General features: G+C 38.5%; 1 protein-coding gene and 1 pseudogene across 2 annotated transcripts in view; one reads left to right on the forward strand and one right to left on the reverse strand.

Annotated features, from left to right (window-relative positions):
- Nucleotides 1-15531, reverse strand: part of PLPPR5 (phospholipid phosphatase related 5) — a 190720-nt gene that overhangs the window by 118407 nt on the left and 56782 nt on the right. The window lies entirely within an intron of this gene.
- LOC138142325 (E3 ubiquitin-protein ligase RNF166 pseudogene) lies at nucleotides 10648-12059 on the forward strand (annotated as a pseudogene).

The raw sequence follows: 15531 nt of genomic DNA on the forward strand, positions 1-15531 counted from the left end.
ATATATATATATATATATATATATATATATATATATATATATATATACTTGTGTCTAATGTAACCATCTCTAGGGTGGGGAGCGGGAAGACAAAAAAGGGGAAAAGAAATTTATATGATAACTTTATTATATATTTAAAAGGAATAGCAAATAGTATATAATAGATTTACAGTTTCAAGTTTAATTGTATTTTTAATTATAATGTTATGGAAATCTTTGTTTTATTCCATAAATTAAATTAAAATTAAAAAAAAGAAAAAATCAGGAAGCTTTCATGGATAGAAAAACATTAACAGTGTGATATGCCAGCCCCTCCCCCTCCCCCCAAAAGAGCTAATGTAATTTTTGGCTTTGTATTGTCTAGAATGGGAAAAGCAATAGTCCTGCTATATTCAGTCCTGTTCTTTTAAGACCACGTCTGGAGTGTTGATTTGGGATGCTGTATTTTAAAGATGATGTAACCCAAAGAATATCCAAGAAACATCAACCATGTTGACAAACAGCCTTTTGGGAACTAGTTGAAGTTGAATGCTTAGTTTGAAAAAGTAAAGATTTAGATTTAGATAGTTGTTTTTAGGTTTAAAGTGCAAGAGGCCTGAGATTTCTCCTTTGTCAATTAGAGATATAAAAAAAAAGTCTATGACAGAGTTTTGCCTCATTTGAGGTCTTTAAGTAAAGGCCATATAAATGCTTAATGGGAGAGAAGATTCTCATTCAGACATGGGTTGGACTAGAAAGATAGCATGGGACAGAGGACAGAACACTGAAATTGGAGTTAGCTAGGTTTCAACCCTTTGATAATTGTGGCCAAATCACGTTATATCTTTGACATTCACTTTTCTCATCTGTGTAAAGGAGAGGATAGGATAATAAAACTAGTAGTGTCAAATAGATATTGCCATGAATCATCACTTGACATACTGTATCCAAAGTACATCACATAGCAATCAAAACACAGACATCTATTGAGTGTAATGTATGCCAGATAATGTGCTAGGTTCTGGAGATATAAAGACAGGACGGAAACAAACCTGGTCACCCAGGACTGATATTTTATTGAGGGAGAAAACCTGTGTGTAAGTATATACAAAATGCCTATAATGTGATTTTTTTCCTCAGAGAACTTAAGGGTAGCTGGAGGGGATCAGGAAAGTTTGCTTAAAAGAAATCAGGGAGGGAAAATTTTCTACTTTACTATGTTGTGGAAATTCTTTTATTTTTAAGTTTAAAATAAAGAAATTTTTTTAAAAAGAAAAAATGCCATACAATTTTTAAAATACAGGAAATAAGGGAGGACAGGTGAGAAGGAAGAGTTTTCCTAGCATGAGGGATGGCCAGTGCAAAGCCATAGAGGTTGGACATGGCTATGTATAAACAATAAGATTGATTACATAAAGGGAAGAAGTATACCAAATTGTGAAGGGTTTTAAATGCCAAATAGAAGCATTTATATTTGACCATAGCAGTAATTGGGAGCCCCTGTAGTTTATTGAGTAGGGGAATGACACGGTCAGACCTATACTTTGGGAAAAAATCATTTTGGCCGTTAGAGTTTGAATTGGAAGGGTAGAATGTTGAAGCTAGATCAATTAGAAGGCCATGATAGTCTGGAGAAGAGGAACTGATGCCCTGACCTAGGATGGTGACTGTGGTAGTAAAGAAAAGGGGATAAATCCGGAAGATATTATGGAAGTAAAGTTGACAAGATTTAGCAATTGATTATACATGCAGGCTAAGGGAAAGAGAGGGGTGGAAAATGGCAACTGGGTTATTAATCTAGTTGACTGGAAGGAAGGTGGTACTGTTGATCATAATAATGCTATATAAATGCCAGATCTTATTGCCTCTGAAGTTCCTTCCGACTCTAAAATTCTGTAGAGTCAGACTTAGATGTTAAACTTGTGTGTCTACATGTAGTGTGACTCCAGAAGATTATCCAAACACCATATTCTATAACTTCTGAGGAGTGAGTAACCCCTGAGAAATAGGGAAGCCTTATAGATGATATAAGACTAAAGCTGGACTTTAAAAGCAGGATTGACTTTAGAGACATAAAATAGGAAAATGAAGGCACAAGAATATGCAGGGGATGTTTGGGGAACAAGTTTTATGTCAGTTTGGCTATCCCAGGGTTTATACAGGAATGCAAAGAAAGATTATCCTAGAGAGGTCAGTTACCTAAGTGCGCAACTGGGAAGTTTCAAGAACTCTGAACTGATGTGTGAGTGATTGACAGTTTTCTCTCAGAGGGTATCTGCAACTTAAAAAAGAGTTCTGTATTTTGAACCAGAGGATATGAATTCAAATCTTAGCTCTTCTATTAATTTCCTGAACTTCCCTGGTCCTTAGTTTCCTCAAGTGAAAATTAGAGAGTGGAAGTAGATGATCTCTAAGGTCTCTTTCAGTGCTAAATCTATGGTTCTAACTGGAGGTTTGGTTTTTGTTGATGTTGTTGTTGATGATGCCTTTTGTTTCTACATTAGAGCTATTTTTGGATATGCAGATGCACTCCCCCCCCCACCTGTTTCACCCCTCTCCCATACTCCACCCTCAACTTGAACTTCACTTCATGAATGACAAAAAGGAAAAAAATATTCCAACTCTATCAACACATCTACCAACGCAAACAAAAGAAAACAAAAAAAGCATCCCTAAATTCCTTCCTCATTCACCTCTTTGGAACCAGACATATTTTCAAGTAAAAACTATAAATGATAGTTTGGTTCCCAAGCAAACCCACAAAATTTTATTTAATTCATAATATTTCTGAGATTTGTGCATATTTACTGAATAGACAGTAGTAAAAATAACAACAAATCTACTGTTTATATATCATTTTAAAGTTTGTGAAGCCATTTACACATGTTAATTTATTTGATCCTCAAAATAATTCCATGGGGTAGGTGCTATTATAATCTCCATTTTACAGTGAGGAAAATGTGGCTAAAAGAGATTAAGTTAGTTTCTCAGGGACACACAGACAATATGTATTTGGAATGGAATTCAAACTCATCTTCCCAACTTCAAGCCCAGCACTGTATCCTCCACCACTTAGTATCCTATAGAAATAAATATATTTGTAAATATAAAGTATTTTAGCTATGCATGCTATCTATGTCCTGGATAGTTTCTGGGGAGAAAGAGGGCTTCAGTAAACTCATCCAGGACAAATCCAAGCTTTGGAACACACACAAAATCATATCTAAAATATCGCTATCAGCTCAGTCCTTGAATTAAAAGTAGGGAAGAGAAGAGCAACCATGGGAGGTTTGAGTACTGAAAGGAACTGGAGGAAGACTCTAGGGAAAGGCACCTGTTTGTTGCTTACCCATTTTGGTCACAGTCCTTGCCTCAGCACTACCTGCTCCCCTTCTCCCACTCCCTGTCACAACCATTATTTTTCCTTGACAAGTCTCTTGGGCTGTCCCTCTGTATGTTTTCATGATATCCTCAGACCCCAAGGCTGGGGCTACAGATCAAGAGTAGAACAGTGTCACAGGGTGTGCATAGGGAGGAAGGGGACCTTTCCCCAGGCTTCTATAAGTCAGAGATGAATCAGGCCCTTAAGCAATTCAAATTTGCCTTTTAGATAACAAAGACAATCACCATAGGGGTATGAGATGGGGGTGCATGTTTAAACATTTTCAGCAATGTTTTCCAAGTCATGAATACTTCTTATGCCCTGTTTTTTGTTTTTGTGCTGGTATGGTACACTGGCAATTCAGAAAAAAAAGAGTTAAAAGTTTCTATCTGCATCCAGAGGGGGGGAAAAAACCTGATAAATAGAGGTGTAGAATACATACATACATACATATGTGAATATGTGTCTATCAATCTGTCTAACTATTTACCTATTCGTGTTTAATGGGAGCCATCTCTGAGGTGGGGGAAGGAAGAAAAAAAGGGAAACTTACATGATAACTTTGCTGTTATAGCAAGTTGTTCATAGTAATTTGCAGTTTTATATGCAATCATTGTCATTGTGTTACATTATGAAAATGTTTTTTATTCGTAAATAAATAAATTTAAATTAGAAAAGAACAATTAGAAGTACCTGCCTCAAAGTGCCCCACATTCCCTTTGTTTTATTGATTCCATTAGGACAAGAGGATTTAAACTAGGCTTTCCCAGATAGATGTTATATTTACAAAATTTCACTTGTTACTCTTCTCCCCCATAAAATTTACAAATTTTCAAAAGAATAAAAACTTTTTCATACTATAGTATAAAGACAGTCAGCCTCAAAGCCAGGAAAACTTGGGTTCAAATTCCATCTCTGACACATACTACCTATGTAATCCCTGGGAAATCACTTAATCTTTCACGGTCCCAGGATGTTGTCTAAGACATGAATTGCAAAGAAAGTGCGAACATGTATTGGTAAAGAAAATTCCTCATCAGAAGTTTCCCATACAATGGCATCACAGATTCTGTTTCTTTTAATTTTTAATCAAGTCAAAATTATCAGTGGTCCTGGGTTTGTATCTGATCTCTGCTGCCTCCTACCAGAGTGACTTCAGCCAAGTCACCTCCTTGAGCTTCAATTTACTCAACTATAAAATAATAGGGTTATAGTTGATGCCCTGTGAGGTTCCCTCTAGTCCTAGTTTTATGATGATTTTTATGATTCCCATGAAATCAAAATCTTTTCAACATTTCTAGGGGTGTGATGGAAAAGGGACAGGATGGCTCAGGTAATATTTCTTACTGTGGAAAAGAATCTGTCCATTCCTATGCATATATATATATATATATACATTTATGTATACATATAAAGGTACATATATGTGTCTATATATATGCATGTGGCATTGTAACCATGGAGTGCTTGAAGTCAGAATTAACATAATTTCATAGTAGGCAGCCACAGACCATACACATGCATTTTAACAAATGGCTCTATTCTCTACAGTGAAGAGAGAGAGAGAGAGAGAGACAGAGACAGAGAGAGAGAGAGAGAGAGAGAGAGAGAGAGAGAGAGAGAGAGAGACAGAGAGAGAGAGAGAGAGAGAGACAGAGAGAGATAGAAAGAGACAGAGAGAGACGGACAGACAGACAGACAGAGAGAGAGAGACAGAGAGAGATAGAAAGAGACAGAGAGAGACAGACAGACAGACAGACAGAGAGAGAGAGGGAGGGAGGGAGGGAGAGAGGGAGGGACAGAGAGAGACAGAAAGAGAGAGACAGAGAGAGGGAGGGAGGGAGGAAGGGAGAGAGACAGACAGAGAGAGAGAGAGAGAGAGAGAGAGAGAGAGAGAGAGAGAGAGAGATGGGCATGAAATCAGAAAGACTCATCTTCCTGAGTTCAAATCTGTCCTGAGATTTGAATGGGGAGAGCGACAAGTTGAGGCTTGAAACTACCCTTCCGGGATGGCCAGGTGGCTCAGTGAGTAAGAGCACCAGCTCCAGTTTCGGGATGGCCTGGGGATCAAATCTGGGCTCAGATACTTAGCACCACACCCAGAAATAACGGGCTGTGTAACCTTGAGCAAGTTACTTAACCCCGATTGCTTTAAAAAAAAACTGCCCTTCCACCTCATCATCCCATCCCTTTATTTTCCCTATTACCAGTTGATAGGCAAGTGCTGGAATGTGTCTTCTTAGATTTATGTAATAATTACAGAATTGTTTTTTCAAACCCTCCAAAAGCTTCATTAGCACTGACAAAGCTCACCTATTGAAGTCTGACTCAGAAACTCAGTACGTGAGATTGCAGTGAGTTTATAGACTCATGGGACTCAGGAGGTCATCTAAGCAGGAAGACATTTAAGCTGATTGTTGGTGATGACTCAAAGGTCTTCATGCACTGTTGATTTGAAATTGGTACAAGAAACCATTTCAAATGGACTTCACTACTGGGGATTTTGACATTGGCCCAGCTATGTTTTACTTGCTTCTCAAATAGTTCAAAAGCATAAAAAAATCATGTCACTGGGAATGGTGGTCTTTTGAAAAAAAATCAACTAAAATAAGTAACAATGTTGCTACTAAATTTTTTGGATTTTAGGCTACAGAAAGAAAGAATGCCTCAGGGGGAAGAACACTGCACTTAGGTAGAAGACCCATGTTTGAAAATCAGCTTTTCCACTTCCTGGCTCTGTGACTCTGGTCATGTCACATTTCCTTTTGCAGTCTATAGTAAAATAAGAGAATGCATTAGATGATCTCCACCATACTTTCCAAATGTGATATTCTGTGACTGAAAGAACTCATTCTCCATCGCAATTCAATCACTTTTATTCACATATTGCTTACATGTCCACATTAATGTGCAAGTAGAAATATCAGCATTTCCCACCCCCAGCTTAATGTTGGCTATATAAAATTACCAATTAACTGGAATATAGAGTGTACAGACAAATATAGAGTGTACAGATAAAATATATAAATTGCAAACATTTAAGGAGAATTATATTTGATCCTCAAAACAATAGGGTGCCAATATTCAGCTAGGTGGCACAGTGGATAGAGCAGTGGGCCTGGAGTCAGAAAGAGTCATCTTCCTGATTTCAAATCTGGCTTCAGACCCTTCCTAACTGTGTGACCCTGGAAAAGTCTCTTAACCCTATTTGCTTCAGTTTCCTTCTCTGTAAAATGAGCTGGAGAAGGAAATGACACTGCAATATCTTTGCCAAGAAAACTTCAGATAGGGTCATGAAGAGTCAGTCATGATGGAACAATAAGAACATTCAGTTGGGGGTGTGGGAGAAAGGGAATGACGTGATCAGATCTATCCTTAGGAAAATCATTTTGGTGACTGATGAATGGAAAATGGATTAGAAAGAGGAAACACTTGAAGCAGGGATACCAATTAGAAGGCTGTTAAATGAGTACAAATGAGGGGTGATAACGGTCTGTACTAGAGATGTGATTGTGTGAATGGAAAGAAGGGGGTATATATGAAAGATGTTGTGAAGTGGAAAAAAAAATATGACTAGATAAGAGGTTGGATGTGTGGTGGGGGAGTTAAGGTTGACACCAAGGATTTTTTCTGGTTGACTGGGCTAATGGTAGTACCAAGGAGAAAGATAGAAAGAAGGGAGTTTAAAGGTAGGAGAGTGGGTGATGGGGTGAATAAGGAGGTTCTGTTCTGCACATGTTGAGTTTGTGATAGCTATGAGGAAATAAAATTGAGGTGGCCAAAAGCTATTTTGTGATATGAGACAAGAGGTCAGGAGATAGGGATCTGATCTTATAGAACCTAGAGAAAATGATTGAACCCTTGGGCTGAGGAGGTCCACAAAAGACATAATAGAGAAAAGGAACAAAGACAGAGACTCCAGTGCTTTGTTTCTTTTCTAGCCAGGGAAATTTACCTGCTTCATATTTCTGATTTTTCATTACTTTTTAAGTAAAATCTAAGATTTGTTTTACAACCTTATCTCTCTTCCAGTAGTCACCTTTAAGTGCCCTGCTGGCATCCTTGAGGGAGTAAGCATTCAGCAAAATAAACCATGGTACTTAGGGGGAAATATCTTCTTTAAACAAAAATAGACTTTCGAGGTGACAAGCCTGAACTAATATTACTTTCCATTTCACATTCATTATGCACAGCTCTCCCTTGAGGGTATCTTTTTGTGGGGTTCCTGAGATTTCATTGCTCTTTTTTTCTTTAAACAAGCAGTGACACAGCAAATTTTTCTTTAAAAAACATTAATTTCTGTTGAAAAGTAACCAGACATTTAGGAGAACCATTTCATGTTTTCTTTTTATCTACGCTTATTATTTTTTAAAAAATTCAAATAACATTAGCTTTTAAAAAATTGAGTTCCAAATTTTCTCCCTCCCTCTCACCACTCTCTCACCCCTTGAGAAAGCAAGCAATATAATGCTCATTATATATGTGAAGCCATGAAAAACATATTTCCATATTGGCCATGTTGCAAAAAAAATGCAAAGAAAAATAAAAGTGAAAAAATATGCTTCAATCTGCACTCAGAGTTCATGAGTTCTTATTGTTATGGTAATGCTCTTACTATGTACAATGAAGAGAACCATTTTCAAATGCTTTTCATTGGACACAGATGCAGTTGATTACACAGGAACTATTTATACCTTACCCATCCATTCAAAATACATGTAATGAATGTGAAAACAAAGACACCAAAAGAACTTCTTAGAAAAAAATGAATAAGAAGCCTTCAACAGGAATTCATTTTTGCACTGGGATTTTTCATTTGCACTTAGTACAGGGAAAACATTCAGCTTCCTGTACACACAATGTATTAGAAAAATAATATAGGTATACTTTCTTTTTTTTTATTTTTTTATTAAGCAATCGGGGTTAAGTAACTTGCTCAAGGTTACACGGCCAGTTATTTTTGGGTGTGGTGCTAAGTATCTGCACCTGGATTTGATCCCCAGGTCATCCTGACACTGGAGCCAGTGCTCTTACTCGCTGAGCCACCTGGCCACTATAGGTATACTTTCAAAGAGAAACGTTGACAGCTATGAATTAGAGGAATTTAAGAAGTATGCCATTTTAGAAGCTTAGTATTATGATGGGCAATCAATTTTTAAAGTTGATTACTTAGTCTCCTAAATGTTCTTAATCTCACTTTATGGTATATATGTATAAATTATATGTTATCCTCTTATGTATTCATAATTGTTTTATATAATTTTATTATTTATGGGTGATTTTTTATATTAATGCTCTATATCCAGAGGTTTTGACAGGACTAGAGGACAAGAAATACTCAATAATGTATAAATTGAATAGGATCTAACTCTAAATGATGATGATTTATCACTCAGCTTTCTGAAAAGTATTTGCAACAATTGTTCCTCAATAGCTTTAGAGGAGTTATAAACATGCATACCTACTACAGGTCTTTATAGACATGAACTTCAAGGTCAGATTGCATTATGAACATTTATTTACCAAAAATAGTCAAGAAGAACAGACTCTTTCTTTGGCCTGCTTATCAGACTTTATTGTTAGCTTAACAATACATTAGTCTTTACTATCAGTAAGAATTAGGGATAGGGATTATATTTATGATTTTCTTTGATATAATAATATCAACAGGTATAAAAGGCAAAGGAAGAAGGAAGAAGGAAAAGCAAATGAAAAAGGGGAAAAAATATTTCCAAATTCAAAGATGATACTACATTTTAGATTGTTTATAACTTGTTCTGTTGTGATTTTAAATTCTGATGAGGGCACATAATATGTATTTTTCAAAGGCTGAATAGTATTTCAGAATTTAGTAAAAATTTCATAAAAGGACATCTAGGAATAATAATAATTATGAAGAGGGGGAAAAGACCCAAAGGGTTTTTTTTATTTGTCTTATTTTGTTTCTGAAGCATCATTTTTGCACTAGAATATTGATCAAGACTTTCATTTAAATCTCTTTAAACATTTTTTAAACAACAAATATCATCAAGACAAAAATCTCAGTGGTATTTTTTAGATGGCCAGATTACACATGGTCTTAGAATTCTTTTGTCATTGTGGGTTCATGAGTCTTCTAAGTTATTGGAAATATTCATGAAAGACATTTATGGAGAGATGTCCTCGTGTAATGGTAATGGGAATTTGAAGATCTTCCTTTCCTGTTAGTTGGTCTAAGGGGATTTGAAGACATTCCCTGCCCTTAATAGGACAAATGGGAGCTTGCTGAAAAAGTGGAAAGGGAAGGGTGGAGCAGGAAGCAGCAGAAGAGCTGGGAGCAGGAAGAGTGGAGGCAGAGCAGCTAGTCTGAGTCAGACAGGGGCATTTTTGCTTAAGGAAGCCTGTTTTATTTTGAAGACCTGATGGAGGGAAGGCTTGGGGATGTTAGTGTTCACTGCATTGGTTATGTGTACCAACTTTTTGTTTGCTGGTGTTTGAATAAATGTTTTTGGTTCTGTTTTCCATGTGGATAGTCTGTTACATTTTGTGTTTCAGACCTACACCAGCATATTCATAGCCACTGTGGATGCTGTGAATATCACATTGGCGTTATACCCTGGGATGTGAAAATGGTCATTATAATTTCTGTCAAACCTAGATCAATAACAGAAGAAACAATATTCTAGGGGAGCTTTAAATATGATTTCACATACTATGGAAATGCTATAGGATTTTGGAATTGGAATGAGTTCATTTAGTCTGAGCTCAGTTTACAGCTAAGTAAAGCAAGATGCATAGAGTATAAGCAATGATAGGGCAATGATAGACTGCTGAGGTATAGTCAGAGGGATGCTATATCTATCTGGGTTCAAGTCTTGGTCCTGTAAGGTGCTAATATTGTGACCTTCAACAAATTCCTTATATTAGTTTTTTCATTTGTAAAATGATGATGATAATAAATGTATTTGAAGCAACTACCTATCAAGACTGCTGTAAATATCATATAAAATCAATGTACATAAGTGCTTCCTAAGCTCTAAAATTAATAAATATCAGCATCTAGATGCTGATTTGGATTGCTCCAGGTTTGCAGCAATTTCATTAACAAATTGAACACGTACCATGTGAAAAGCTCTAGGTTAGGTGGTAAAAATCAAAATATGAAAAATGACAGCCCCTGCTCTTACAGGTGATAAAATCTAGTTTGTATACATAGCAATTATAATAGGAGATGACTTAGGACACGTGGCCTGGGCTGGAGCCTAAGAACCAGACCGAACTGGGACCAAGACAGAGTCTGAGCCCCAATGGTGGAGCAGGAAGAGCAGGGCCAGCGTGCCTGGGCTGGCAGGCAGGATGTTCTTCAGCCTGGTGGCCTGGGTGAAGCAGTGGCAGCACCTGTAACAATGATGCAATATTCACAACACCCATGGTGGTTATGAATATGCTGGTATAGTTGTAAATCACAAAATGTAGCAGACTCTCACATAGAGGCCGGAACCAAAGCCTTTATTCTAATACCAGAAAACCGAGTCCCAAAACCAGAAAGCCAAAATCATTACAGTAGCCACGAAGTTGACACACATGGTTAATGCAGTGAACACCCACATTTCCAAGCCTTCACAACAGAACAGGCTCCCTTAAGCAGGGATCCTCCTTTCTCACTCACGGTAGCTCCTCAGCCTGGTTCTTGGAAGTTCGTAGCAGAAATTCCCAAAGGAAAGGTCTCAGCAGAAGTTGCAGCCTCCAGACGCTCACTGAGAGAAAACTCTGACTGTCCTGCTGGTGCTCTTCCCTACCTACCGTATAGCTCCTCCCAGTTCCACCCCTTCCTCCTACATCAGCAACTTCCTCCTCAGGTGCTAACTACTTCTGTGTTAATTAAATAGCCTAAACAAGGCATTAACTTGAAACAAGGTGCCAACCACCTGCTTACTTGCCAATACAAAGGGGCATGGGAGATCTTCAGATTCCATTAACATTACAGCACCCTCACTGGCCAGAGTGCCTTCCCCTCCTCCCCCCCACCCTGGCAGCGCCCCTGCAGCCCCCTCCAGACCTGGCCCAGACCCAGCACCACAGGCGAGAGTGACCTGGAGGCCCAGAACAGCTACCCCATCTGCCTGGAGCTCCACCACCAGCCCCTGGCCATCAGCAGCTGTGGACACTCATTCTGTGGGGAGTGTTTGCAGTCATGTCTCCAGGTGCCATCTCCACTCTGCTGAATGCCCTTTGACCCACAGAAAGTGGACAAAACCTCCAATGTGGAAAAGCAGCTGGCATCCTACAAGGCTCCATGCTAGGGCTGCAGCAAGAAGGTGACTCTTGCAAAGATAAGGTCACACATTTCTTCTTGCATGAAGGTCCAGGAGCAGATGACCAACTGTTCAAAGTTTGCCCCAGTAGTGCCAACATCCCAGCCCATTCCCAGCAATATTCTAAACAGATGTACCTTTGTGTGAGCATACTGTGCAGCCCACACTCTGGATTAGCAAGAGCTGGTAAAGCACTGCATGGAGAATCACCGCAATGACCCCAACCCAGATCTGCCCCATCTGTTCAGTCATGCTCTGGGCTGACCCCAGCCAACTTGAGTGCCAACTTGCCACAGCACCTCCTCCATCCACACAAATTCACCTATGAAACCTTTGTGGACTATAACATCCACGAAGAAGCTGCATTTCAGGCCGCCCTGGTGCTGTCTCTCTCTGAGAACTGAAGGCAAACCTGGCTGGGCCTGAAACCAAATCTGTAGTCAAAAGTCACATTTTTCCACATGGAGGGCCAGCAGGGTTGCTCATTCTTCAGCATTTCCTAGCAATTAAACCTCTCTGTCACCTTTATTTGAATTGCACCTTTTTTCAATAAGGTGGAATCTTTATTCCTTGCACAAAGAGAACAGGCCAGCCCCAGTGGCCAATCCTCAGGGTTCTCCCATGGTTGGGAAAATATTAATTGATGCACCTTTTACCAGTTCAAAGGTTCAGTCTAAGTGAGGACTTTCACTTCTCTTCTGGCTAAAATAAAGCTGATTTGTTTGGTGTTTGGAGACCCAGATGATTCCTAGAGCGCAGCTGAGTAGAGGGAAGAATGTTTGGCTCTGCAAAATCAGAAGATTGAGTTGTCTTTTTTTTTTTTAAACACTGGTTTGTCTTTCATGATTCTTAAGAATTCATGGAAGGGGTGGCTAGGTGGTGCAGTGAATAGAGCACCAGCCTTGGAGTCAGGAGGACCTGAGTTCAAATCCGACCTCAGACACTTATCACAAAAACTGGCCACGTGACCTTGGGAAAGTCAAGGTCAACCCCAATTGTCTTCCAAAAAGATAAAAGGAAAAAAAAAGAATTCACGGAGAGCCCTGTCTATATCATTGTTGATCCAGACAGGTTAGACTTGAGGAGAGTGGAGAGGTTGGAAAGACTGAAAGAGAAACTTAGCTGAAGACCTGAACGAGAGGAATGTTTTCCTAAGCCCCATCCTAACATCTGGCATGCAGTAAAGTTTGCACCTTGCTCATTTGGCACCAGCTTTTGTGATACTTATAGATTCTAGCATTTTTCTATATTAACCAGTGTGTTCACCTTTTCACATTTTATAGAACAGGAAAAAGCAGTAATTCTGCATATTGCAATATCTGTGTTTGACTAGGAACAATAGTATTTTTATACAAAATTTAAAAATTATGTCTTTTTTTAAATAAAAAAAACCAGACCTAGTATAGGATCAGTATAGTAGGAGTGATAGGGAGCCTGGGGAAGCTGGAACCAAAACTGGAACGAAGAGGGGTTTTTCCACTCGTGCTTGTGTGATTTTGAGGTGGCCACATTTATTAGATTATTTCCATATTTTTAAGGATTTCATTGTGTCTGTTTACCTTTTGCTAATAAAAGAAAGAGACTCCCAGCCCTTTGTGCAAGCAGTGACACTGCTGGGGTCTCAGGTCCTGGGGCCCAGATGGATCTTTACACAGTGGAAACAGCAGAGTTGCTCTCAGGCTTGGGAGAAGACTAGACCTGAAGTGAGAATGGAGAAGAGGTGGCTCCCTGGCCCCATATCCAAAGAGATGCCTGGAATCCCTCCTCAGGAAGAGGCTTAGGGGCAAGCCTCACTGAAGGATAGGGTATTGGGATCTGTAGCATCCCTCAGAGCCAGGCAAGGGGAGCAGTATGGAGCCAGAACCATCTTCCCTGGCCAGTAGTACTTCTGATGAGCACTGATTCAGGGAGAAGGTCATTCAGTTTTCTAATTTGTTTAATGATATAAATTATTGTCGTCTTTTTTTTAATAAAATAAAAAGTTTCAGAGCATCTACAAATTATAATACAAATTAGAATAAAAAATTCATAGACAAACTTCATCTAACAGAGAATCATGAGAGTTTTGAGAAGGGAGATAAAACATCCAACTGGGGAGGATAAGGAAAGGCTTCATTTATCAATTCATCAATCAATCATTTGATGCAGACACTATACTAGGCAGTGAGGATACAATGTCCCTGCCTTCAAGGTCCTTATATTCTGTACAGGAGGCAACCTGTGTGTAAATAAATATATGCAAAATATGTTGTTCAGTTATTCAATCACATCAGACTCTTGAAGACCCTACAGACAAGTGTACTTGGCAAGTGATACTGGAGTGCTTTGTCATTTCCTAGTCCAGTGGATTAAGGCAAATGGGTTAAATGACTTGCCCAGAGTCACATATCCAGTAAGTGTCTGAGGCAGGATTTGAACTCAGGTCTTTCTGACTCCAGACCCAGTGCTCTATCCATTGAGCCACATTGCTACTATATATACAAAATCAAAACAAGGAATTGGGGAGTAGCTCGGATAGTTAGGAGAATTAAAGAAAGTCTCATGTAGAAGCTGATATTTGAGCTGATCTCTGAAAGAAATGGAAGAGACAGGAGTGAGAAGGAAATCAGTCAACAAGCATTTATTAAGAGCTTACTATATAGGTGGTGAATAGTATACTAAGCACTGAAAATGCAAAGAAAGGTAAAAACAAGGGACTTGCCTCCAAAGAGTTCAAATTATAATGGAGAGAAATGCAAACAACTATGTACATACAAGATATATACAAATTTGGCAGAAGGGAATTTCAGAGGGAAGACACTAGCAGGTGGGGATGGGAAAGATCTCCTGCAGCCAATGAAATTTGAGCTGAGTCTTAACGGAGGTGAAGAGAACTAGGAAGGAGAGGAGAGGAGAGAGAACAGTTTAAGAAGGAGGGACAGCCAGTGAAAAGACACTCCAGAAATGGAGTAAAGAATAAGAAATGTAGATGGATCACATAGCACTAAGAGGGGAGTACAGTCTAAGAAGACTTAAGAGGTAGAAAGAGGTAAGGTTGTGAAAAGTTTTAAAAGCCAAAGGAAATATTTATTAATAGGAAGCCATTGGGGCTTATTGAGTACAATCCAGGCATGGAAGACAAAGGTTTTATGTGTGTGTGTGTATATATATATATATATATATATGTATATATATATATATATATATATATGAAGATCTGAATGCCTCACATGAGGAACATTGAGAAGGATAGATCCCCCTACATCTCAAAATATCCAGTTTCACTTTTGGACAGTTCCAATAGCTAGAGAGTTTTCCTTATATCAAGGATAAGTCTACCCCATCTGTAAATTCTAATCATCTGCTACTCCTAGTTGTGTTCTCTGGAATCAAGAAAAATAAATCTAATCTCTCTTGCAGATGGTTATCTCTGAAACACTGTTTAACAACTATCCCACTCTCCCTCACTTAACCCTCAAATTTCCTCTTCTCCAGGCTAACCTAAATTCCCCTAGTTTCTTTAATTGACAATTATCTCAATGCACTATCCATCCAGTATTTGAACAACAAATCTTTTTAATCCAGATTATTATTCTAGTGTCATTACTAATATAAATCATTATTATTTTCAACCTAACTTGCAGGGGTATTGCTTGAGTATCCTCCAGTTGTTTCAGTGGTTGTCATGCATTTTCCAAATGCACTCAAAATAAAGTTAATTTAAATCTTAAGACTATAGAGATTGCTCCCTTATTCTGTGTAATATACAGTTTGGTTTAACTAATCTGTAAAATTCCTTTTGGCCTTGGCATCCTATGATTCTCTAATGAATGATCTGTGTTTAATTTTCAGGCAACTAAGTTATTCACATCTGTTAGTTCAGGCCCCCCTTCTCCC

The sequence above is a fragment of the Petaurus breviceps genome, unplaced genomic scaffold (assembly GCF_028583685.1).
Source record: "Petaurus breviceps papuanus isolate PSGF00001 unplaced genomic scaffold, PetGlider_PUasm1.0 90564, whole genome shotgun sequence".
Lineage (NCBI taxonomy): Eukaryota > Metazoa > Chordata > Mammalia > Diprotodontia > Petauridae > Petaurus > Petaurus breviceps.